The sequence below is a fragment of the Marmota flaviventris genome, chromosome X, assembly GCF_047511675.1.
Source record: "Marmota flaviventris isolate mMarFla1 chromosome X, mMarFla1.hap1, whole genome shotgun sequence".
Lineage (NCBI taxonomy): Eukaryota > Metazoa > Chordata > Mammalia > Rodentia > Sciuridae > Marmota > Marmota flaviventris.
In genome coordinates, this window is record NC_092518.1 from 53000855 (window position 1) to 53027630 (window position 26776).

The 26776-nt window shown below is 37.9% G+C and overlaps 1 pseudogene; it reads left to right on the forward strand.

Annotated features, from left to right (window-relative positions):
• Window positions 1-10970: 10970 nt before the first annotated feature.
• Window positions 10971-14394, forward strand: LOC114081486 (serine-protein kinase ATM-like; annotated as a pseudogene).
• Window positions 14395-26776: the final 12382 nt, after the last annotated feature.

Genomic DNA, 26776 nt, shown 5'->3' on the forward strand with positions numbered 1-26776 from the left:
GCCCTAGCTCCTGGTTTGCTTTTATAACACCAAAAATTATGTTTACTATTTATGTAGATGCATGTCACCTGAAAAAACATACAATGATCCTGAGAAAAGAACATTCTGGCCCACTTGCCTCTAAATCATACATTACTCTCAGAGAAATATTTGAAAATACCCTCAGTAAGTAATCCCCAAATAAGGTTTCCTGCAAAAGATGTATTATTTGCACAAAAGTCCTTTACAGACAAAATGGAGAAATTCCCCCAATTAGCCAGCCAAGAAGGCAGAAGTCATTAGAAATGCAAAATATTGAAAACCAAAGTTTAGAAAAGTCATCTGTGACTATCTGACAAAATAATAATGGAGAACTTAAATCACTTAAGAGAGGCCAAACCCATAGAGGTCAGGCTTAACACAAAACCTAAAAGAAAATCTTTTATTCCAGTTAAGCTTATAAAAAAAAAAGTGCTTACTTTGTCTTAGGTAGAAATCTCAAATATCTCTGTTGAACATCCTTTTTAATATATTCTACTGCATCAGCTACAAACAGCTTTAATTTGCATCACAAACACAATGTAAAAAAGACATTCCTATCATACTAGAAACAAAGAACAACTAATTTCTAGATTTTAAAAAAGGCATAAAAGAAAAAAACCTTTGTATAATAATCTTATTTGAGTTAAAGTTACCAAGGAAATTCAAGGCATAGACATTTAAAAAGAAATTTTATAGATATTAAAAAGATATATGTATAAAGCCTTATACAGGAACATGTAAACATATTGACAAGCATTTTCTTCATGTTATAAGAAACAGAATTTTTCAAATCTAATTTTCTCACCATATGCGGTGACATTGAAAAACTAGTCAGTTTCTTTTCGAATATTAAAATATTCTCACACAGTAGCACATTTCAGTGTTTAGACTACCAACTCTAGAGGGGTGGAAATTTTATGATAAAAAAAGTACATTTGGGGGCTGGGTATATAGCTCAGTTGTAGAGCATTTGCCTGGCATGTGCAAAGTCCTGGGCTAAATCCCCAATACCACCACCCCCCCCCCAAAAAAAAAGTATATTTGAAAAATCTTTTTCCTCATAAGCCTTAAATGAAGTACTCAAATCAATTTTACAAATGAGCACAATCTCAAACCCTTATCCTGACAGTGCTCTAATATGTCTTGCTCTTGCATGTCTAGACTTTCAGTGAAAACAAAACAGTTCACTGTACAGGGAAAACAAAAGTTTTACTATTGGAACAATAGGAATGTAGGTTATAAATTAGTAAAAAAAAAAAAAAAAAAGCCATTAAGTTATTCTTACCAATCTAAGTCACACCTGGACAATTAGAGTATGTGGTTCCAAGGGAACAAATACAAATACAAACCTGAAATTGCTTTTGAGTTACAAAAACTATATGTATGTATGTCAGACTACTGGATTCTGAGAGTTGAGGTTTCTATAAGATGTAAAAAATCAAGAGGGAGAAGCTAGAGTTGTAGCTCAGTGATAGAGCGCTTGCCTAGAAGATGTGAAGCACTGGGTTCAATTCTCTTTTTTTTTTTAATTTATTTTTTTTATTGGTTGTTCAAAACATTATAAAGCTATTGACATATCATATTTCATACAATAGATTCAAGTTGGTTATGAACTCCCAATTTTACCCCAAATACAGATTGCAGAATCACATCGGTTACACATCCACATTTTTACATAATGCCCTATTAGTAACTGTTGTATTCTGCTACCTTTACTATCCTCTACTATCCCCCCTCCCTCCCCTCCCATCTTCTCTCACTACCCCATCCACTGTAATTCATTTCTGTCCTTGTTTATTTTCCCATTCCCCTCACTACCTCTTATATGTAATTTTGTATAACAATGAGGGTCTCCCTCCATTACCATGCAATTTCCCTTTCTCTCCCTTTCCATCCCACCTCATGTATCTGTTTAATGTTAATCTTTTCTTCCTGCTCTTCCTCCCTGCTCTGTTCTTAGTTGCTCTCATTATATCAAAGAAGACATTTGGTATTTGTTTTTTAGGGATTGGCTAGCTTCACTAAGCATGATCTGCTCTAGTGCCATCCATTTCCCTGCAAATTCTATGATTTTGTCATTTTTTAGTGCTGCGTAGTACTCCATGGTGTATAAATGCCACATTTTTTTTATCCATTCATCTATTGAAGGGCATCTGGGTTGGTTCCACAGGCTAGCAATTGTGAATTGTGCTGCTATGAACATCGATGTAGCAGTATCCCTGTAGTACGCTCTTTTAAGGTCTTCAGGGAATAGTCCAAGAAGGGCAATAGCTGGGTCAAATGGTGGTTCCATTCCCAGCTTTCCCAGGAATCTCCATACTGCTTTCCAGATTGGCCGCACCAGTTTGCAGTCCCACCAGCAATGTACAAGAGTACCCTTTTCCCCACATCCTCTCCAGCACTTGTTGTTGTTTGACTTCATAATGGCTGCCAATCTTACTGGAGTGAGATGGTATCTTAGGGTGGTTTTGATTTGCATTTCTCTGACTGCTAGAGATGGTGAGCATTTTTTCATGTACTTGTTGATTGATTGTATGTCCTCCTCTGAGAAGTGTCTGTTCAGGTCTTTGGCCCATTTGTTGATTGGGTTATTTGTTTTCTTATTGTTTAATTTTTTGAGTTCTTTGTATACTCTGGATATTAGGGCTCTATCTGAAGTGTGAGGAGTAAAAATTTGTTCCCATGATGTAGGCTCCCTATTTACCTCTTTTATTGTTTCTCTTGCTGAGAGAAAACTTTTCAGTTTAAGTAAGTCCCATTTGTTGATTCTTGTTATCAACTTTTGTGCTATGGGTGTCCTATTAAGGAATTTGGAATAAATGAGCTCACACTTCATCTCAAAGCCCTAGAAAAGGAAGAGCAAAACAACAGCAAATGTAGCAGAAGACAAGAAATAATTAAAATCAGAGCGGAAATCAACGAAATTGAAACAAAAGAAACTATGGAAAAAATTAACAAAACTAAAAGTTGGTTCTTTGAAAAAATAAATAAGATCGACAGACCCTTAGCCATGCTAACGAAGAGAAGAAGAGAGAGAACTCAAATTACTAACATACGGGATGAAAAAGGCAATATCACAACAGACGCTACAGAAATACAGAAGACAATTAGAAATTATTTTGAAAACCTATATTCCAATAAAATAGAAGATAATGAAGGGTTCAATTCTCAGCACCACATATAAATAAAATAAAGGTATGCGTCCATCTACTAGAAAAATATTTTTAGAAAAACAAAAAGGAGGGCTGGAGTTATGGCTCAGTGGTAGAGCACTTGCCTAGCATGTGTGAGGCACTGGGTTAGATCTCAGCACCACATATAAACAAATGAATAAAGGTATTTTTTTTAAAAAAGAGAATAGCAAGATGAGATAGGAAATAACATTGTTAACCTATTTTCCTTGATTGTCATTTCCTCTAAATTGTGAGCCTTCTATTTTTTAGATAAGTATTTTCTTTTTTATTTATTGTTTTTTAATAAATGACAGTGGAATGCATTACAATTCTTATAAAATGTATACAGCACAATTTTTCATATCTCTGGTTGTATATAAAGTATGTTGACACCAGTTCATACATGTACTTTGGATAATGATGTCCATCACATTGCACCATCCTTGCTAATCTCCTGCCCCCTCCCTTTCCCTCCCACCCCTCTTCCCTATCTGGAATTCATCTATTCTTCCCATGCTCCCCCTCCCTACCCAACCATGAGTCAGCCTCATTATATCAGAGAAAACATTCAGCATTTGCTTTTTGGGGATTGGCTAACTTCACTTAACATTATCTTCTCCAATGCCATCCATTTACCTGCAAATGCCATGATTTTATTCTCTTTTATTGCTGAGTAAAATTCCATTGTGTATATATGCCACATGTTTTTTTATCCATTCATCCACTAAAGGGCATCTAAGTTGGCTCCACAGTTTAGCTATTGTAAATTGTGCTGGTACCTTGCTCTTGGATAGGCAGAATTAATATTATCACAATGACCATACTACCAAAAGTACTATACATATTTAATGCAATTCTGATCAAAATCCCAATGGCATTCCTCATAGAAATAGAAAAAGCAATCATGAAATTCATCTGGAAAAATAAAAGACCCTGAATAGCTAAAACAATCTTCAGCAGAAAGAGTGAAGCAGGTGGCATCACTATACAGACCTTAAACTATATTACAGAGCAATAGTAACAAAAACAGCATGGTATTGGCACCAAAATAGACTGGTAGACCAATGGTAAAGAATAGAGGACACAGAGACTAACCCACAAAATTACAGTTATCTTATATTAGACAAAAGTACCAAAAACATGCATTGGAGGAAAAAAAAGCATCTTCAACAAATGGTGCTAGGAAAACTGGAAATCCATATGTAGCAAAATGAAAGTAAACCCCTATCTCTCACCATGCACAAAACTCAACTCAAAGTGGATCAAAAGACCTAGGAATTAAACCAGGGACCTAGTGCCTAATAGAAGAAAAAGTAGGCCCTAATCTTCATCATATGGGATTAGGCCCCAACTTCCTTAATAAGACTCCTATAGTGCAATAATTAAAACTAAGAATTAATAAATGGGATAAAACTAAAAAGTTTCTTCTCAGCAAAAGAAGCAATCTATGAGGTGAACAGAGAGCCCACATCCTGGGAGCAAATCTTTACCCTTCACACATCAGATAGAGCACTAATCTCTAGGGTATATAAAGAAATCAAAAAGCTAAGCACCAAAACACACACACACACACACACACACACACACACACACACACACAAATAACCCAATCAACAAATGGGCCAAGAACTTGAACAGACACTTCTCAGAAGAGGATATACAATCAATCAACAAATATATGAAAAAATGCTCATCACCTCTATTATCATCTCTAGCAATCAGAGAAATGCAAATCAAAACTACTCTAAGATATCATCTCACTCCAGTCAGAATGGCAGCTATTATGAAGACAAACAACAATAAGTTGGTGAGGATGTGGAAGAAAAGGTACACTCATACACTGCTGGTGGGACTGCAAATTGGTGCAGCCAATTTGGAAAGCAGTATGGAGATTCCTTGGAAATCTGGGAATGGCACCACCATTTGACCCAGCTATCCCTCTCCTCGGACTATACCCCAAAGGACTTAAAAACAGCATACTATAGATAGGTATTTTTAGTCTATAAAATTTGCAGTTTAGTCAAGAGTAACATTAATTTACCTCTGCTACAACTATCCTATTAGCTGAGTAATCCAGAGATGACTTCAGAATTAAAATCACTCTGATTATCTTAACAGAAATCACATGGAGCACCTATTTCTAAACATTTTTAACTACTTTTATTTATCATGAACATAGGAACTTTTCTACTTCTTATTCATCTTAAAGTTTCAGACAAACTCAGTTCAGCCAAAGTTATCAAAAACAACTTTGCATTAATATGACTGTTTTCAAAGAGTGCAGACACTACTGTCGTGGTTGATCAATTTAAAAATGTATTTATTATGTGGAGTCTTTCTAGTGCTGCCCAATCAAGCTTTTCTTCTCTTTCTTTTATTGGTCAGGGGGAGGCTGGTACCAGGGATTAAACCAGGGGCCTTTAACCACTGAGCCATATCCCTATCATTTTTAAATGATTTTAATTTTGAGACAGAGTCTAAGTTGCTTAGGTTCTAAGCTATTGAGGCTGGTCTCAAAATTGCAATCCTCCTGCCTCAGTCTCCTGAGTTGCTGGGATTACCAATATAGTTTTAAATAGACTTCTTCATAATAATTTTCGCTGCCAAAAGTTATCATCTTTGTGAATACTGTTGACAAGAAAGAAAAGAGGAATAGGAAGGAGGTAGGAAAGAAGAGAGGGACAATATTTAAAATCATTTGAGGGCTGGGGATGTGGCTCAAGCGGTAATACGCTCGCCTGGCATGCGTGGAGCTCTGGGTTCGATCCCCAGCACCACATAAAAATAAAATAAAGATGTTGTGTCCACTGAAAACTGAAAAATAAATATTAAAACATTCTCTCTCTCAAAAAAAAATCATTTGAGGTTGCTTTAAACCTTAGTTTGGTCAGATACTCCTTTCAGAATCTGGAAAAAGCCATGGACACCCTCCACATAAAGTAACAAATTTTATAATTTCAGAAGGTTTTGAGAGGCTCTTTAACACATTTACATATCCTAGTTTCAAATTTTTAACTTGGGGCTGGGGTGTAGCTAGTACATGGTTAGCATATAGGAGGATTTGATCTTCAGCACCACACACACACACACACACACACGAACTTCCTACCTTAAATTGTGTTCCACTTTTATACAATCATCAAATCAAATAAGTGTACTTGGATGTGATCCTGTGCTACATAATCAAACTTGGCTACAAGTTACCAATTAATCCAAAGTCTATTGCTGAGCTTATTATATTTTCAGAATTTTCTGTTTCCATAATCCTCTACCCCATTACCTGAGGCTTCGAAGCAGTTGGGTGAGCAGCAGTATGGTTGTTGCTAAGGATATCAGAGAGACGGGCTGTGTACACAGCAGGTACTATATAAAGTCCTCTCTTCAGACAACAGGGGACCAAATGCTTCTCATCAAATTAAATTAATCTTAAGATGACAGCTCTTGGAATATTTAGCTCATGTCAGTGTTATTTTTAGTGATACTGACATTGGTTTTTAAATGTCAGAAATAGGTTTTTAAAGAGAATTTTCTATTACAGGCATTATACTCATTTTTACTCAATAACTCTTTGTCATTTATTAGATCTCACAAGTTGCATGCCTAAAATTTTAATATCTCTTTTAATTGTGTATAAACTAATGCTACACAATGGGTGGTTCTCCAAGTGGAGAACCTAAAGAACCACACAAAAGGAGCAGGGGAAACAATCACTATCCCACCCACAGGTCCAGAACCAGTCTATTTTGCATCCAGCTAGAGTGGGAAAACCTGATAGCTTGTAGATGATGGGCTAGAATACTCACAAGGATTTCATGCAGTGAATGGTTGGAAAAAATATGCTTAGACTAACCGGTGCTCTGGATCTGCCCAGCAAACCTTGAAAACAAGTATTAAAAGGATCAGATTATTCACAAGTAAGTTCACTGTGTCCCAGAACAAAACTCAATATTAATGGTAACAAAGATATGTATTGTGCAACATGGTGAAATGTACATCTGGCACCCAATAAAAATTATCAGATGTTCAAATGAGCCATAAAATACAACCAATAAACAAAATTCTATCAGGAAAACCAGATCCAGAAGTGGCAGAGATAAAGAAATTTGTAGGAAAACATTAGAACAGTTATTACATCTTTATTTCATATGTTCAAAAATGTACAAGAAAACCTCAGCATGTTAAGAAGAAACATGGATTTTAAAATACTGAGCTTCCAGAGTTAAAAAAGATAACAGATGAAAAAAAATTGCTTGATGGTATTAACACATGATTCGACACTACAGAAAAATGATCAGTGAACTTTATCACACAGCAAGTGTAGGTAGCTTAGAAACTATCTAAAATTAAACAGAAAAGGGGAAAAGAGACAAAAAGAACAGACAGTGGACTGTGGGACATCTTCATTTTGCTTAACATAAGTGTAATTGTATTCCTGAAGGAGAGGAAGCAGAAAAATATTTTGAAGAAATAATGGCCAAAGGAGATTAACTCCAGAATGGTGGAGTTAATATCATCTTTTGCTCTCCCCAGCAAAAGAACCATAACTGGTAAAAAAAAAAAAAAAACATATAGTTAAAACAACCATTTGAAATCTCTGGAAATTGTTCTAAGAGCATACAATGATTCCAGAAAATCTATGAAATCTCACTATGAACAGTCATAATATATAGCATTTGAAACACAGCCTGCTCCCTCCATTTGCACTACCCCCAGCTTAGCATGATCCAAGTTCTTCCTCATGTGGATGCAGCACAGGGCTCCCTCTCCCCCTCCAGTTACCAGTGAAAGGCTCCAGGATCTGCTCTGGAGAGGCAGGCCACTAACATTTCTCATCCCATCCCTTTAATTTCATGTGGCAGAAATTCTGTCTTAGCCAAAAGGGACTTGTAATTTTGGGACCCTTCATCCATCAGCCCATAGCCATGGGAGAGAAGTTGCATCCAAGGCAAGACAGATTGAAAATATCAGTGTCTCAGTCACCCTCAAACAATCTTGCTCATTCAGTATGGTTGCATAACAGGAGAGGAAAAGGAAGACCAGAGGCTACAATTCCAAAGCAGTCCCCTCCTCATGAAGCAGGGCATTCACTCCAGACAAGTGAGGCACTTTCCGTGTGAACTGTTCTGAAGAGTTGTGCAGATGTTTTGCCCAAAGGGAGAGGCAGGACCATGAGAACAGGTAGTTCAAAGTTCTCCCAACAGAAGAGAATTTATTCAGAACAGAGTGTAGGAGAATTCAAGTGTAAGGGTGCTCTTAAAAACAATGAAAATTTTGGTGGTAAGCAATCAAGAGAAGACTCTAGCGTCAATAGAGCAAGAAGCTAAATCATAGATGTTTAACAGAAAATCAGAAAGAGTGAATAAAAGCCCTTCTGTGGTAGAAACAAGCCTCAAGAATTTGTTTCAAAGATTACTGCTAGGGTTGGGGCAAAGCTCAGTGGTAGAGGGTATGCTTAGCATGTGTAAGCCTCTGGGTTCAATGCCAGCACCCTCCCAAAAATTGCACCAGAGACTGCTGTTGCAAAAATGCCCAAACTGATCAGATTGTAAAACAATTTATTACTCAAGTCACAAATTTAGAAATAGAGCGATCAGCCAGCAATTAGTAGAGGTTAATGGTTGGGTATATTGCTAACAGAGGCAGATAGCTTAACAGAAAGATCAGGGAAAGACACAGTCAGAAAGAGCTTTGCTTAATGTATGTAATCCCATGGGGACTGTGTGCATGCCCAAGGCTGAATCTGAAGAGTGACATCATATGCTTCACATTACATTGGAAATAGACTGTACTAAAATAGTCCTGCTGAATTTCTAAGCTAAAAAAAAAACCAAAAAAACAAAAACAGGCTCAAAAGGCAAAGTGAATGATATCCAAATTTGCTAGGATATATTATCTGAAATGTTGAAATTTCAACTTAAAAATATGAAACATACAAAGAAACAAGAAAAAATGACTAATACATAGGGGAAAAAATCACATAACAGAAACTGCCTTTGAGAGGGCCTAGAAGTCAGACTTAGCTGACAAAGACTTTCAAACACCTACAGTAAGTATGTTCAAAGAATTAAAGGAAACTATGCTTAAAGCAATAAAGGTATGATGATAATTTCTCATCAAATAAAGAAAACCAATAAATGGACAGATATTTTAAAAAAATGAAAACTCAAGTTGAAAAGTAAAAGAAATTGAAAAATTCACTGAGGTGTTTGATAGTAAATTTGAGCTGGAAGATGAAAGAATCAGCAAACTTGAAGACAGATGATGAAGATTATGGAATCCAAAGAACAGAGAAGAAAAGAATGAAGAAAAGTAGATAGAGTCATGTAAATGTGGGGCATCATTAATCACACCAACAAATGCAATGGAAGTACCAGAATGAAAGGAGAGAAGCAAAGAAGCAGAAAAAAAATGTCCAAAGAAATGACTGAAACCTCTCATATATAATGAAAAACTCTATGATTTTAATGAACTCAAAGTAGATAAGGCCAAGAGATCTAGATACACCAAAATGTCAAAATCCAAAGGCAAAAGAAATCTTGAAAGAAACAGAGAAAAATGACTCATCACTTGCAAGACAATCTCAGTAAGAATAACAGTTGATTTTTTTTTACCAGAAACAATATAGGCCAGAAGACAGCAGAATGAAATACTCAAAGTGCTAAAAAAACCTATCAATCAACAATCTTAAGAGCAGAAAAACTATCTTTCAAAAAGAAAAACAAAATTACAGAATAGCTCCATTCTTTTGTCCCCTACAGAACTATTGAAAAAAGCAAAAACTGTCAGGACCAATTTTGTCATAAATCTAGAAAACAGTCACATGTATGTAGCAACCAAACATGAATGAAGAAAAAACAAACTTGAAAATGGTGGAAAGCTTTGTGCCTTGAAGTGGCAGCAGACCATGTTCCCAGTGTAGGATCTTGGTCTCTGATTCTGGTGGGAGCAGAGCAAAGCTTATTCACAAATTATTGTGTATGCCTGTTCTAACCTGTCTGAGAGCAACATGAAAGATTACTGCAAGGTACTATTCTCTGTTTTTCCAAACTTGGAACTCAGGCTGGAAAAGTGGTGTGTATTGCTGGAAAATACTGTAAAGAGAATAATCCACAGACACCTGAAGCAAAAGATAGAAACAATAGACCATCTAAAGTCTGGGAGAAAAAGCTGGGGAGAATTGTTGGGAAAAAATAAAGAATTCAGAAGCATCCACATATAGGAAGAAATTTAGAAGCCCATGTGCATGCCTTTGGCAAGATGAATGCTCAGAAAAGACTTGAATCTAAACTTTCATGTTGTGCTTATCCCTAGGCTCAGAACAAACCTGGTTAAGTGCTGAAGGATTGCTTTAGCCCAGAGCCAATCTGCAAAGACTAAATGAAGTGTTTTGGTTTAGGGGCATTGATTTTGGTTTTCTTTTTTTGTTTCTTTTGGAGTTTTTTGTTTGTTTTTTCCTGTTTTAAGCTATTGTTATTCATGAATGTCTGTCAAAATATTAGTTGGACATGAGCTAAATAGTGATTTCACTGACCACATCCAAAAAGGAATACGGTCTATACAAAAAAGTTTGTAAAAGTCACTAAACAAAAGGACTACTACTACTGCCTTCAAAACAGAACACCAGCAAACCCTGATGTTATGGATTAAATTGTGTATCCCCAAAATTTGTAGGTTGAAGCTATAAAATACTGATCTGACTGTATTTGGTCATAAGACTTTTAAGAAAGTAATTAAAGGGGTTAGGGATGTAGCTCAGTTGTGGAGTACTTGCTTACCATGTGCAAGGCACTGTGTTTGATCTGCACCATCACAGAAAAAATAAAGTCATTAAAGTTAAATGAGGCCTCTAAAGTGGAGTCTGAATCCAGCAGGATTGTTGTGCTTATAAGAAGTAGAAGATACACAGAAAGAAGGTGGCTGTCTGCAAGCCAGGATGACAGAACGTGCCAAAAAACAACCCTGCCTGTACCTGTTGGCACCTTAACCTTGGACTTCCAGCCTCCAGAAGTGTGAGAAAACAAATGTCTGTTTAAGCAGCTGGTCCTTGGTATTCTGTTGTGGTAGCCCAAAGAGTCTAACAAGGACTGCAAGGTCATGAAACTAGGAATTAATAACAGAAAAAAAGAGAAATTCACAATTTTGTGGAAATTAAATAATGTATTATTAAATAACCCTTGGGTCAAAGAAGAAATCATAAAGGAAACTAGGTCATATTTGGATAGCCATAGTAATTAGAAAAAAAGAAATAAAAGGCATTCAAATCAGAAAGGAAGAAATGAGACTATCCTTAATCACAGATGAATTGATCTTATATAGAGAAGATCCCAAAGAGTCCATAAGAAAGCAATTAGACTAATAAAGGAATTTATCCAGATTGCAAGGTACAAGATCAATACACAAGAATCAGTTTTATTTCTCTAAATCAGCAATTAATAATTTGAAAAGGAAATAGAGTAATTTTATTTACAATAATATCTAGAAAATACCTAGAAATAAATTTAACTGAGATGAAAAACTTCCATACTGAAAACTGGAAAACTTTGTTGAAAGACAATAAAGAGACATCTAATGCACACAGAGACACATAATATTATTAGCATGGCAATACAAACCTAAAACAATCTATAGATTCAATGTGATTTCTATCAGTGTCCCAATGGCTGTGTTTCTGCAAATATGGAAAAGCTGATCCTTGAATTCATGTGTATTTTAAGTGGGCCCAAATAGCCAAAATAATTTTTGCAGTGGTGGGGATCAAACTCAGGGCATTGTGCCTACTAGGCAAGCACTATACCATTGAGCTACATCCCTAGTATTAAATAAAAGAAGAAGAAATTAAGGAAATCCACATCTTTTTTTAACATTTTTTGAGAATTTTAATATTTATTTTTTAGTTTGACAGACACAACATCTTTGTTTGTATGTGGTGCTGAGGATCAAACCCGGGCCAAACACATGCCAGGCAAGCGTGCTACTGCTTGAGCCACATCCCCAGCCCTATCCACATCTTTTTTAATATCAAACCTTACTAATAAGCTAAAATAATCAAAACAGTGTACTAAAAGCACATTAGACCTACATAAAATGCAATTGAAAGGAGGAGCTCAAAATAAACAATATCTCTGTAGCCAATTGATTTTTCACAAGGATGCCAAATCCATTCAATGTGAAAAGAATAGTTCCTTCAAATGTGATGCTGGTATAACTGGATTTACACATATAAAAATTAATTCAAAAATGGATCAAAGAGCTAAGCATAAAATTATATTCAAAAAATTTTAGAAGATGTATTTATCCATTTTCAGTTACTATAACAAAATACTTGAGGACAGGTACTTCATAAAGAAAGGAGTTTTATTTAGCTCACAATAGTGGAGGCTCACGGGCATGGAGCTGGTATCAGCTCATCATTGGTGAGGATCTCATGGTGAATGGCATCACAGTAGAGGGAGGGCATACAATAGGGAGGCATCATATGGCAAGATAGGAAAACAGAGACAGGATAGGAGACAATCTCACTCTTTTATATCAACTTATTCTTAAGAGAATGAACTCATTCTGCAAGATCAGCATTATTTCCTTCCAAAGTTAGTGTCTCCCCCCCACACACACACAGTGACCAAACTGTCCTCAAGCTGGGTTCCACCTCTTAAGCTCCCATCATCACATCATCCCATTAGAGACCAGCCTTCTAACACATGAACCTTTGAGTTACAAATCACATACAAACCATACCAGAAGAAAACATAGGGAAAATATTTGTGACCTTACGTTTGGCAATATATTCTTAGATATGATACAAAAAGTGCAAGCAATAACAACAAAATACATCAATCGGATTTCATCAAATGTAACAGCTTTTGTGCATCAAAGAACATTATTGAGAAAGCAAAAAGACAGTCAACACAATACCAACAATATTTGCAAACCACATAACTGATAAGGGTTTAATATATAAAGAACTTCTTCAATTGAACAACAAGCAGACAACCCAATTTAAAAATGGGCAAAAACAGGAAAAAAAAGAAAACTAGAATAAAATTTCTCCAAGAGGATTTATGAATAAATAATGAATACATGAAAAAATATTCAAAGAAAGAAAAAAATATTCAAAATCATTAACTATCAGGAAATTGTAAATCAAAACCACAATGAGATACTACTTCACACCTACTAGAAATGCTACAATATACATACTTAGAAAACCAGGAAATTGAAAGTGTTAACAAGGATGTGGATAAATCAGAACTCACACTTTGCTATTAGTAATATCAAATGGTGCACAGCCACTGTGGAAAACACTTTGTCAATTCCTTTAACTATAGAATTGCCATATGACCTAGCAGTTCCACTCTTACAAATGTATCCAAAAGAACTGAAAATAGGGACTTGACAGATACTTGTATGTCAGTGCTCAGTTCAGCCTTATTCCTCATAGCAAGAAAGTGTTTTGGTTTTTAAGCCAGTCTTGGCAACATAGTGAGACCCCACTAAAAAAAAATCAAACAATAAGCAAAAGAAAGTGTGAACAATTAAATTTTCCATCAACAGAGGAATGGATTAAAAATGTGGCATATACATACAATAGAATACCAGTGATAGAATGAGCCCTGATATACACTACAACGTGCATAAACCTTGAAATTATTGTGCTAGCATACCACATTTAAACCAGAAGCAAGAAGAGATAATATGTTCTAAAATCAAAACCACAAGTTTAGCACTTAATGATCTGATTATTTGCTACTGACAACTAGAACATGATAGAGCTACAGAATGAAATAAAAAAGTTCAGAAATGTAAATGTCTGATTTGGGATCCTGGAACAGCTCAACATTTAGATAGACATTCAGATTCCAAACAAGGAAAATATTTGAATTGGGATGCTGTTTTTAGATTTTAACAGAAATATATTCAGAAAGAAATAGAATGTCTAAGAACAGAAAAATGAAATGTATCAGCCCCAACACAAACCTCCATACAGAAAAAGTTCCAAGAAATCAGTAGTTTGGTCAGATGCTTCCTCAAATGTGCAACAAAGAGAGTACACAGGCTAAAATGTAAAGAACTCTTGAATTATATTATGGATACAGTGAGAGATTCATCAAATGGTATTTACGGAGCTGATTGTAGCAACATACTACTCAAAGATACTCATTCAGTGAGAAACTGGTGTGAAATATCTCAGCAAAGTGCCTAGGTAAGTTATAAAGGTTGGTTGTGAAAGTTTTCCTTATAAATGGATGCAGTTGGAGAAGATAATGGTAAGTGAAGTTAGCCAATCCCCAAAAAACAAATGCCAATGTTTCCTCTGATATAAGGAGGCTGACTCATAGTGGGGTAGGGAGGGGGAGCATGGGAGGAATAGATGAATTCTAGATAGGGTAGAGGGAGGGAGGGAATGGGAGGGGGCAGGGGGTTAGCAATGATGGAGGAATGTGATAGACATCATTATCCAAAGTACATGTATGAAGACATGAATTGGTGTCAACATACTTTATATACAGAGATATGAAAAATTGTGCTGTATACGTGTAATAAGAATTGTAATGTATTCTGCTGTCATGTATTTACCAAAAAAAGCAATTTAAAAAAGAAATGAAATTTTACCAATGAAAGCATTCAGATGAAAGGAAGGAAGGAAGGAAGAAAGAATGCTAAGTGAAATAAGCCATATACAAAAGGACATATATTGTATGATTCACTTATATAAAATATTCAGACTAGGCAAATCCATACTGATAGAAAGTAAACACAAAACTGGAAAGGCATGAGGGAGGAAAGAATGAAGAATTATTACTTAATGGTTATAGATTTCAGTTTTGGAAATGGATAGTAGAGACGATTGCACACTGAGCTGTACATTTATAATGGTTAAAATGGCAAATTGTGTGTGTGTGTGTGTTATGTGTGTGTGTGTATGTGTGTGTATTATCACAACAAAAAACAAGGAGGGGCTGGAGTTACAGCTCAATGGCAGAGCGCTTGCCTAGCATGTGTGAGGTACTTACTAGGTTTGATCCTCAGCACTACATATAAATAGATAGATAGATAGATAGATGTTGAGAGCCACAGCTGAAGGGGCCACAGCAAACTTCCAGCTGCCGGCTGATGATTGGCTCACAGCGGCCCCAGCAACATCTAGCTGATTGTCTCCCCTGCGGTGATGCTCATTGGGCTGTTTCCCTGCCCTTTCAGACCACGGAGCTGCTCATTGGGGGACTTTTTTGGCTCCGCCCACGTGACCCAGCCAATCGGCCTCAAGAGCAGGAGGATTGTGGGAGGTGGAGAGAAGCTTGTGTGGGAGAGAGAGGCTTGTGGAAAGCCGGTGGTGGCAGTTGAGGCTCTGAGGGTTTTTCCTGAGAGGCTGTTTTGTTTGGCGTGTGTGGTTCTAAAAATAAAGTTAGTTTCTTTTGACAAGTGGCTCCTGATTGTGCCCAGCCAGACTGCGGCAGATAGATAGATAGATAGATAGATAGATAGATAGATAGATAGATAGATAAATAAAGGTATTAAAAAACCAAAGAGAAATAAAGACTTTCTAGATTAAAAAATGAGAGAATATGCTAATATGACCTAATAAGAAATATGAAAGAAATTTCTTTGGTATGAAAAAACTGACACCAGAGAGTATTTCAAATCCACACATGAAAAAAATCAAACAGCATCATAAAGGTTATTATAGTATATTGTATTTATATGATGTATATAAATTATAAACACCATTATATATTATTAATTATAATTATATATAATTGGTAAGTATAATTCATACCATTTCTTTCCTTTCTTAACTGATTTCAGAAATGATTTTATAAAACAATAAGTATATACTGTATCATTGGGCTCATAACATAAATAAATTAACTTGGCAATAACAGCACCAAAGAAGTGGGAGAACTATCCAGCATGGTGGCACATGCCTGTAATCTCAGCAACTCAGGAGACTGAGACAGGAGGATCAAAATTTTGAGAACAGTTTCAGCAATTTAGTGAGGCCTTGTCTCAAAATAAAAAAATAAAAGACATCACAGTGAATCTCTACATCATATACAATCATAAGACTGGGATCATAATTAGAATAATATATACTCCATGTTTATATAAATCTATCGAAATATAATCTACTGTCATGTATAACTAAAAGGAACAAATAATTTTTTTTAAAAGGGGATATGGGGGCTGGGGCTGTAGCTCAGTGGTAGAGCACTTGCCTAGCATGTGTGACACACTGGGTTCGATTCTAAGCACTACGGATAAATAAACAAAATAAAAATTCATCAACAACTTAAAAAATATTTTTTTAAAAAGGGGGGAATGAGGTTTTGTGATAAAGCACCCCTGGGTCCAATCCCCAGTACCAAATAAATAAATATGATCTACACTTTTCACATTTCTTTCCCTTTTCAATCTTATCCAGCTCTATCAAAGATTCTTTTTGGTAAAAGCTTCATTGAGACACATGCAAATTATAAAAAAACTATTGTAAGATGCATCTTTGGCCTATTATCCTATTTTACCAGCATACACACACACACATGCATGCATGCATACACACACGTGCATTCTGCTGTGGGTATAACAAATTAGAATAAATAATTTTTTTTAAAAAGGTGGTGGGAAAGAGTGAAGCTGTATCAGTCAGAAAGGAAATGATATTAACTCCACAATAAACAATGAAAAAATACCAAGAAATGGCAAGTAAGTTAATATAATCACTTCTGCATTATGGTCTAGATAGTGAATGTCCTCTGAAAACATATGTGTTCATCCTGAGGTGCTATGGGGTGGTGGCAAAAACTCCAGGAGATGGTGCCTAGTGGAAGGCATTTCAGTCATTGGGGGTATGCCCATGAAGTGGGCATTGGCCCCTGCCCTTCTCCCTCCATTTCATTCTCTTGGCTTCCTGGCCACCATGAGGTGAGCAGCTTTGCTCCACTGCATATTCCTTGCCATGATGTTCTGCCTCTCTGCAGGCCCAAAGTGATAAGGCCAAGTGACCATGGACTGAAATCTGAAACTGTGAGCCAAAATAAATCTTTCCTCCTTTTAAGTTGATTTTCTCAGGTATTTTGCCATTGCAACAGCAACCTGACTAACACATTCTGTTACACTTGTTATTTTTTCCATAGGTTCTTTAAAAGACATAAAATTAAATAAAGTAAAAATTGTAACAGTATATTATTTGGTGTTTAACATATATAGCATAATATACATAATAATATCAGTGAAAAGAGGAAATAGAGCTACAGAGGGTGATGTCTTTATATATCATTGGGATTAAGTTAGTATGAATCTGTGATACTGTGATGCAATAAGAAATGTATATTTGATCTCTGCCTCTGGTTCCTAGCACACAGTTCCTAAAGCCCTTAGAATCTCTTGTCCTTTGGTAGGCTAATAAAATGACTGATGTCCAAGGAATCCTGGATGGCCTCAGGATAGAGGCTGATTGCCTGGGATACCAACTATATGATTAGTGTTAGAACTTTCAATCCCACTTTCTGCCAACCAAACCTTTAGGGAGAGAAGAAAGGCTTAAAGTTGTGTTGATCACCACTGGCCAATGATATAATCAATAATGCCTATGCGATGAAGCCTCCGCAAAACCTCAAAGAACAAGGTTCAAGGAGCATCCCGACTGGAACAAGTGAAGGTTCTGGACTGTGGAAGGCCTGGAAAGAGCTTGGAAGTTCCATGTCCCTTCACACACTTTGCCCTATGCGTCTCCTCCATCTGGTTGTTCATCTGTATTCTTGGTAATATCCTTTATAATAAACCAGTAAACATAAATATTTCCCTGAGTTCTTTGAGCTGTCTAGCCAATTAATCAAACCCAAAGATGGGGTCTTGGGAACCCTCAATTTATAGCTCATTAGTCAGAAATAGATAATACATTCTGGAGCTTGTAACTGGCATCATGAAGTGAGAAGTGGGAAGTAGGAAGCAGTCTTATGGGAACTCAGCCCTTAATCTGTGGGATCTGGTGCTATTTCTAGGTAAAATAGTGTCAGAATTGAATTGCATTAGAGGACACTCCACAAGTGTCCATGGGAGAAATGATTTCTTGGTGTGTGAGAAATTCCCACATATCTAGTATATCAAAAACGCTGCATAGGATGTCTGAGAGTAGTAAAAATACTTTGGTTTTTCTTATTGCTAATAGAATCTAAAGTGGAGATGCACACTCAGTTCCCAACTTATAATAATTTGACTTACAAATTTTCAACTTTACAATGGTGAAAAAATGATATGTATCAGTAGAAACCATACTTTGAATTTTGATCTTTTCCAAGGCTAGCAATAAGCACTACAGTACTCTCTCACTATGCTGGGCAGGGAGACAGAGCTCCTAATCAACCACATGATCACAAGGGTGAACAACCCATACTCTGAAGTCTACTATATTATAAGCTAGGATGTATGGTAATATATTAAATGTACTTTTGGTATATTCAATATGGTAGGTGTATTTAAATGTATTAAATGTATGTTTGGTAGATGTATTAAATGTAAATTCAATTTATGATACTTTCAACTGACAATTTATCAGAATGTATCCCCATCATTAGTTGAGGAACATCTGCATATGGTAAGGCCCCTAGGGTCTAGAGTAGTCAATAAGAAAATAACTTTACAATAATGAAAAATAATTAATATGAATAAAATATTCACTTAATGTAAAGGAAAGTAGGGAAGGCAAGACAGAGGAACAGAAATGACATGAAATATATGGAAAAGTAAAACTAAATGACAGGCATAAATCCAACTATATCAATAATAATATTAAATGTGAAGGGATCAAGCAATCCAACAAATTCAGAGATTGTTAGGGTAGATAAAATAACATCCAATTATATCTTGTCTATAGGAAAGATATTTTAAATTCAAAGATGAGAATAGATGGAAAACAAAATGTTGAAAAAAATGTATCATACAAAGAACACCCATAAGAAAACTGGAATGACTGTGCTATTATCGCTCAAATAGATATTAGACAAAAAAAAATGTTAATGGAGATAAAAAGGTACATTTTATGGTACCCAATAATGGTAGTATGAAGTTATTTTCCCTAAGACCTTTAATAAGACAAGGACATCTAATTTAACCATTTTTATTCAACATTGTTACTAGCCATGGTAAGCAAAAAAGAAAAAAATTATATCCAAATTGAAAAGGAAGGAGTAAAGCTATCTCTGTGTGTTGATGGCATGGTCTTATATATGGAAAATCCCAAAGAATAAACACAAAAAAAACCTAATAAATTAATTCAGCAAAGTTGCAGGACATAAGATCAACTCACAAATCACTATTTCTATACACTAGCAATTAACAATCCAAAAGAAAATAAACAACTCCATTTACAATGACATCAAAAAATTGAATATTTAATAATAAATCTAAGCAAGAATGTGTAATACTTATACCCTAAAATCTATAAAATGCTGTAGAAAAAATAAAAGAGGACTTAAGTAAATGAAAACATAGCCCATGTTTATGGAGTAGAAGACTTAATATTAAGATGTCACTACTACTCCAAGTGACCTACAGATTCTTTGTAATCCCTATCAAATTCCCAATGGTTCATTTGCAGAAATGGAAAAGCGGATCCTAAAATTCATAAGTAATTGCAAGGGGTCCCAAATAGCTAAAACACTCTTCCAAAGGAATAACGATATAGAAGGACACATATTTCCTGATGTCAAAACTTACTACAAAGTTATAGTAATAAAATGGCATAAGGATAGACCCACAGGAAAATGAAATAGAATTGAGAGTCCAGAAATAAATCCTTATATTTATGGCCAATTGATTCTCGACAAGGATGCCAAGACAATTCAATGGGGGAATCAATGATCTTTTCAACAAATGTGCCAGAAGAACTGGATATCCATGTGCAAAAGAATAAAGTTAAATTCTTTCCTTATATCATACATGAAAATTAACTGAAATGAATCACACATTATATGATTCCATTTATAACTAATGCTCAGAATAGACAAATCCATAGAAACAGAAAGTAGATTAGTGGTTGCCAGGGACTGGGGGAGGGGGAACGGGACATGACTACTAATGAATACAGGGTTTCTTACTGAATTGATGAAAATATTCTGTGATTAGATTGTGATAGTTGCTTAGGTTTGTGAATATATTAGAAATCATCCACTTGAACACTTTAAAGCTTTTACTTTATGGTGTGTTAATTCTCTCTCTAAAATATTGGCAGGAGACAAAGGCATGAAAGTTTCCATTTATAAGTGTGTGCTCACACTCAACTTGAGAAAGACCAAAGAAAGGCACCCACTAGATAGACTCCTCCACTTTTGTGGGTGATATGGGGTATTGAGGGCAGGGAGAATACTATTACAACTATATCATTCTTCCACACATTACCCTACCATTCTTATTTCCTACCTGAGGTAGTGATTTTGGGACCAGAGATACAATTATGCCTGTGAAAAGCAGTGTTGATCCCTAAGCAAGAAACAACACTCTCCCTTAACACACTGCTTTCTATGGTGGTTCAAGTTACAAGCAGTGATAAAAATTTATGGAAAATTCTTTAAAAAGCAATTCACAGGTTTAAAAATGTGGAGTTGGGCTAGGGATGTGGCTCAGTGATAGAGTGATTTCCTGGCATGTACAAAGACCCTGGTTTCAACATCCAGCACTATAAAAAAATAAACAAATAAATAAAAATGTGACTCTTCTGGATATTGTAATGAAATCTTATGCTGTTTTGCTCTGTCCCACCCAGGACATAAATTATCTTTTTGTCCGTTTTATCCATGCTATATACACTATCACTGAGTAGCTCTCTTAGTTATCAGATTGAGTATTCAGGTTATCATAGTGCTTATGTTCAACTGGCCCTTATTATACTTACCAAGAGCCCCACAGTGCAAGAGTAGATGTTGGCAATTCTAATATGCCAAATAGAAGCCATAAAGTGCTTCTTTTAAGTGAAAAGGTGACAGTTCTTGACTTAAGGGGGAAAAAATCTGTATGCTGAAATTACTAAGATCTACATTAAGACTGAATCTTGTATCTGTGAATTGGTGAAGAAGGAAAAAGAAATCTGCTAGTTTTGCTGTCACATCTTAAACTGCAAAAAAATATGGGCACAGCATGATAAATGGAAAAAGGCATTAAATTTGTGGTTTCCAGGATCCACCGAGGGTCTTGGAACTCAACTCCTCTGGATAAGAGGGGGACTATTGGAATTTGGAATGGATTAAACTTTATACCCATCTTATAAAATTGGGATCAACAATGGTAGCAGTTATATTGCCCAGTGATCAAGATAAGCCATTAGTTATATATATATATGTGTAACTCTATATAGGTAGGAATGGACTAAAATGGAAGCACACACTAGACTCACATTGCTGCTGCCATCAATCTGGGTCAGTTCTATCCTCCAAAGATAAATATTTAAGGTTAAATTCAATGACAAGGGGCTAGAGTTGGGGCTCAGTGGTAGAGTGCTCACCTGGCATGTATGAGGCACTGGGTTCTATTCTCAGCACCACATATAAACAAATAAATAAATACAGGTCCATCAATAACTATTAAAATCTTTTTTAAGAAATCAATGACAAATAAAAGAAATATAGCTGCAGGTAAAAGAACAGATAGATGGATTATACAATGAGGGAATTAATTCCTTCTCCCTCCAAGCAGGAGGCACTTCTTTCCACGCTAGGCTGCTTGGGAGTTGAGGGAGGGGTTATGTGGTCAACTCTTTCCTTTCTGCCTTCTTGTCTTTTCATTTTGTTTTACAAAAAGCAGGCAATATGGTCTCTCATCTGATTTCCTTAGCTCTGTGAAGGTAGTTTGGTGCATGAGTAGCTGTTTGACTTGATGTGTCTACAGGGGTGATCACTGGAAGATCTTACTCAGCTGCCCTCTTGCTCCTTTCCACTATGCAATGAGGGAAATACAATATTACATTAGTTCTTCAAGCAAGGCTCAGAGAAAGAGAATACAATTCTCTCTTACCACAGTTACATCAGATGCCCTAATGGGAATCATGCTGGGAAATATTCTGGTCAGGTTCTCTGATGGGTCTCTAGTAATATCTTTTGATTCTTAAAATTCATGTTAAATATACTAAAAACAGTATCATTTCGGAATAATCTTCTAGGAATTACTCCCTGTCAAATCATCGAACCATGCAGTTTATAGTTGACACACAGATCACTGCGTAATTGCAAACTTTGATCACTAAATACTTAAGAAAAGTTTTTGGTTATTTTGAACAGAATGTCACAGTCACTTGCCCATGATGCCAAAGCATATTATGTATAAACCTCAGGAGGCTCCAGGGTATTTTGAGATACCACACTGATGCTCTGTTATTACAAGTAGTTAGTTGCTTCTTGTTTAGACCTCCTGCAACTTCCTATAGCTTCATTATTAAATTTACATACATATTTAAAAAACAAAGTGTATTATGTATAAATGCAATTCACCCTTGTCTCTGTGGGTATAAAGCTATTAAATAAAATAAAAAACAATGAGCTTCTGATGGAAAGGTAGTAGGCAGCACATGGTAGGATCAAATTCTCATAGGAATTGACTCCACCTTGAGGCAAGGAAGGCCTTTATGTCAAACTCAAGAGTAAATTACAGGAAGAAAAAAAAGATGGCGGCGAGGGGAGTGCATTGCCCCCGTGTGCTGCTTCACTGTGTGGGAGTATGACAAGTCAGGACGGCTAAAGGATATCTTGTTAGGAATTTCCAGCAATAGTGGGGTGCTCCGGAACCTGGAGGAAGGATTTCCATCGCACGAGGATCAGCTACGGGGACTCAAACGCGAGAGGTTTGTCGCACTGCTTATTCAGCAAATCGGCCCGAGGCTAGAATCTGCAGCGTGCGCTGGGATAGAGACGCAGGGTTACAGCGCTGCAGTTTCTGCCAGCCGCGCAAGCACCGTACTCAGGGCTGAATTCTGGGTTCGAGACGGGGGAAGGAAGCGGTTCATCTCGGTTCTCCACACCGGTCAGACCACAGAGGAGGCCAGCAGCCACCATGTGGGTAAACTGACGTCACCACTGCTGTTTTCGACTGACCGCAGCTCATTCAGCCATAGAACAGGTAATTTCAGGCTGCAATTCGCCTCCGGCTTGCAGACAGATTGCTAGGGCTCAGCGCCTGGGTGCTTCTTAGAACCTGATCTTATCGGAGTGAATACCCAGCGCGGGGCAGCCGAGTTCCGGCTCCCGGAACCGCCATGGCCCAGGGCTGCTGAGCCCGCAGAGGCTGCTTCTTGGACCCTGCGCCTACCAGAGCATACAACAAGCACTAAGCAGCCGAATTACGGCTCCCGGAACTGAGCCCGCGGGGACTGCTTCTTGGAGCTTACATTTATAGGAGCTTACACCGAGCACGGAGTGGCCGAGTTCCGGCTCCCGGAACTTCCCTGGCCCGGGGCTAGGAGCCCGCGGAAACTGCTTCTCGGTCCGGGTCCTGCTGAGGGCCGGTCAGGACTCACCCGGTGCTTTGGTTGCCCGGCAAGGGGAACGAAATGCTGCCATTCGCATAGGATACCAACATGGCAGAGATCTGATGTCTGCAGAAAGCGGCGGAGGAGGGAACTTCATCAATACCAGTGGTGACATAAGCAGTTGGTCTCCTGGTAGGGGGGGTGAGGCACAGTCACCCGAGTCTCCTCAATTTGTCGTCGAGCCAGAGGGAAGGAGCCGGGCCGCCGCCAGCGCCCGGAGCAGGCCCAGCGGCTCGCCAGCGTGGTGACCGCGTGACCCCAATTGGAGAGGGGGCGGAGCGGAGCCGCCACCCGCAACCGCAAGGTGGGCAGACCCGCGACCCAGTGGTACATGGGCGTGGTAGGAGGGGCAGGGCAGAGCCGCGGTTCGCGCTGTGACGAATGAGCGTGCAAGGTAAACAGACCTGTGACAGCCTGGCGGGTCAGGCCCAGTGGCCTGCCAGTGTGGTACACACGTCACCCCAATTGGAGTAGGGGCAGAGCAGATCCTTCTCCCACGCCCGGATCAGGCCCTGCCGGTGTGGTGGTCACGTGACCCCAATCGGGGGCGGAGCAGAACCGCCACCCGTGCCCGCAGGGTGAGCAGACCAGTGATCAACCTGTAGATCAGGCCCAGGGGTCCGCAGGCGTGGTAGGAGGGGCAGGGCAGATCCGCCGCCCGCGCCTCCAAGGTAGGCAGACCTACAACAGACCTGCGGATCAGGCCCAGGAGCCTGCCGGCGTGGTACAAACACCACCCTAATTGGAGTAGTGGCAGAGCAGAGTCGCCGCCCGTGCCAGGAACAGGCCCAGTGTCCTGCAGGCGGGGTAGTCACGACACCCCAATTGGAGTAGGGGCAGAGCAGAGCCTCCACCCGTGCCCGAAAGGTGGGCAGATCTGCGACCGACCAGCAGGACAGGCCCAGTGGCCTGCCGGTACGACAGACACGTCACCCCATTTGCAGTAGGGGCAGAGTAGAGCCGCCGCCCGCGCCTGCAGGGTAGGCAAACCTGCAACCGACCGGCGGATCAGGCCCAGTGGCCTGCCGGCGTGGTACACTCGTCACCCCAATTGGAGTAGGGGCAGAACAGAGCCGCCGCCAGCTCCCAGAACAGGCCCAGTGACCTGCCGGCGTGGTAGCCACGACACCCCAATTGGAATAAGAAGAGAGCAGAGCCGCCGCCCGCACCTGCAGGAAAGATACGCAAGCAGTATGAAAAGACAAGGAAAGAAAGGACCACAAGCAATGCAGGTCAACGCAACTTTAGAAGAGGTAACAGCTGCAGCAGATGGAATGTCAGATAAAGAATTCAGGATATACATGCTTCAGATGATCTGGAGTATCAAGGAAGACATTAAACAGCAAAATCAGACAATGAAAGATCACTTCGACAACGAATTACGCAAACAAATCCAGGAAGCAAAGGATCAACTATACAGGGAGATAGAGGTTATAAAAAACAAACAAACAGAAATCCTAGAAATGCAGGAAGCAATAAACCAACTTAAAAACTCAATGGAGAATACTACCAGCAGAGTAGAACACTTAGAAGATAGAACATCAGACAATGAAGACAAAGTATTTCAACTGGAAAAGAACATAGACAGCTCAGCAAGACTGTTAAGAAACCATGAGCAGAACATCCAAGAAATATGGGATAACATTAAGAGACCAAATTTAAGAGTCATTGGGATACAGGAAGGTACAGAGCTCCAAACCAAAGGAATGAGAAGTCTATTCAATGAAATAATACAAGAAAACTTCCCAGACTTGAAGAATGAGACAGAATCCCAAATCCTAGAAGCCTACAGGACGCCGAATGTGCAAAATCATAAGAGATCCACACCTAGACACATTATAATGAAGATGCCCAACATACAGAATAAGGAGAGAATTTTAAAAGCTACAAGAGAAAGGAAGCAGATTACATTTAGGGGTAAGCCAATCAGGATAACAGCTGATCTGTCAACACAGACTCTGAAAGCTAGAAGATCCTGGAATAACATATTTCAAACACTGAAAGAAAATGGGTTCCAACCAAGAATTGTGTATCCAGCGAAATTAAGCTTCAGGATGGAGGATGAAATTAAAACCTTCCACGATAAACAAAAGTTTAAAGAATTTGCAGCTAGAAAACCATCTCTTCAAAACATCCTCGCCAAAGCATTACAGGAAGAGGAAATGGAAAATAACAATGAAAACCAACAGTGGGAGGTAGGACAGTAAAGGGGGGGGGATAATCAAAGAGGAAAACAAACCATGTTTAGTAACAGAAATAAACAAATATGGCTGGAAGAACAACCCATATCTCAATAATAACCCTAAATGTTAATGGCTTAAACTCACCAATTAAGAGACACAGGCTAGTAGAATGGATCACAAAACAAGACCCAACAATATGCTGCCTACAGGAGACGCATTTGATAGGAAAAGACTTACATAGGCTGAAGGTGAAAGGTTGGGAAAAATCATATCACTCATATGGACTTCGGAAACAAGCAGGAGTGTCCATACTCATATCAAATAAAATAGATTTCAAGCCAAAGTTAATCAAAAGAGATAAAGAGGGACACTACATACTGCTTAAGGGAACCATACACCAACAAGACATAACAATTATAAATATTTATGCCCCAAACAATGGTGCAGCTATGTTCGTCAAACAAACTCTTCTCAAGTTCAAGAGTCTAATAGACCACCATACCATAATCATGGGAGACTTCAACACACCTCTCTCGCCACTGGACAGATCTTCCAAACAAAAGTTGAATAAGGAAACTATAGAACTCAATAACACTATTAATAACCTAGACCTAATGGACATATATAGAATATACCACCCAACATCAAGCAGTTACACTTTTTTCTCAGCAGCACATGGATCCTTCTCAAAAATAGATCATATATTATGTCACAGGGCAACTCTTAGACAATATAAAGGAGTAGAGATAATACCATGCATCTTATCTGATCATAATGGAATGAAACTGAAAATCAACGATAAAAGAAGGAAGGAAAAAGCATACATCACTTGGAGAATGAACAATAGGTTACTGAATGATCAATGGGTTATAGAAGACATCAAGAAGGAA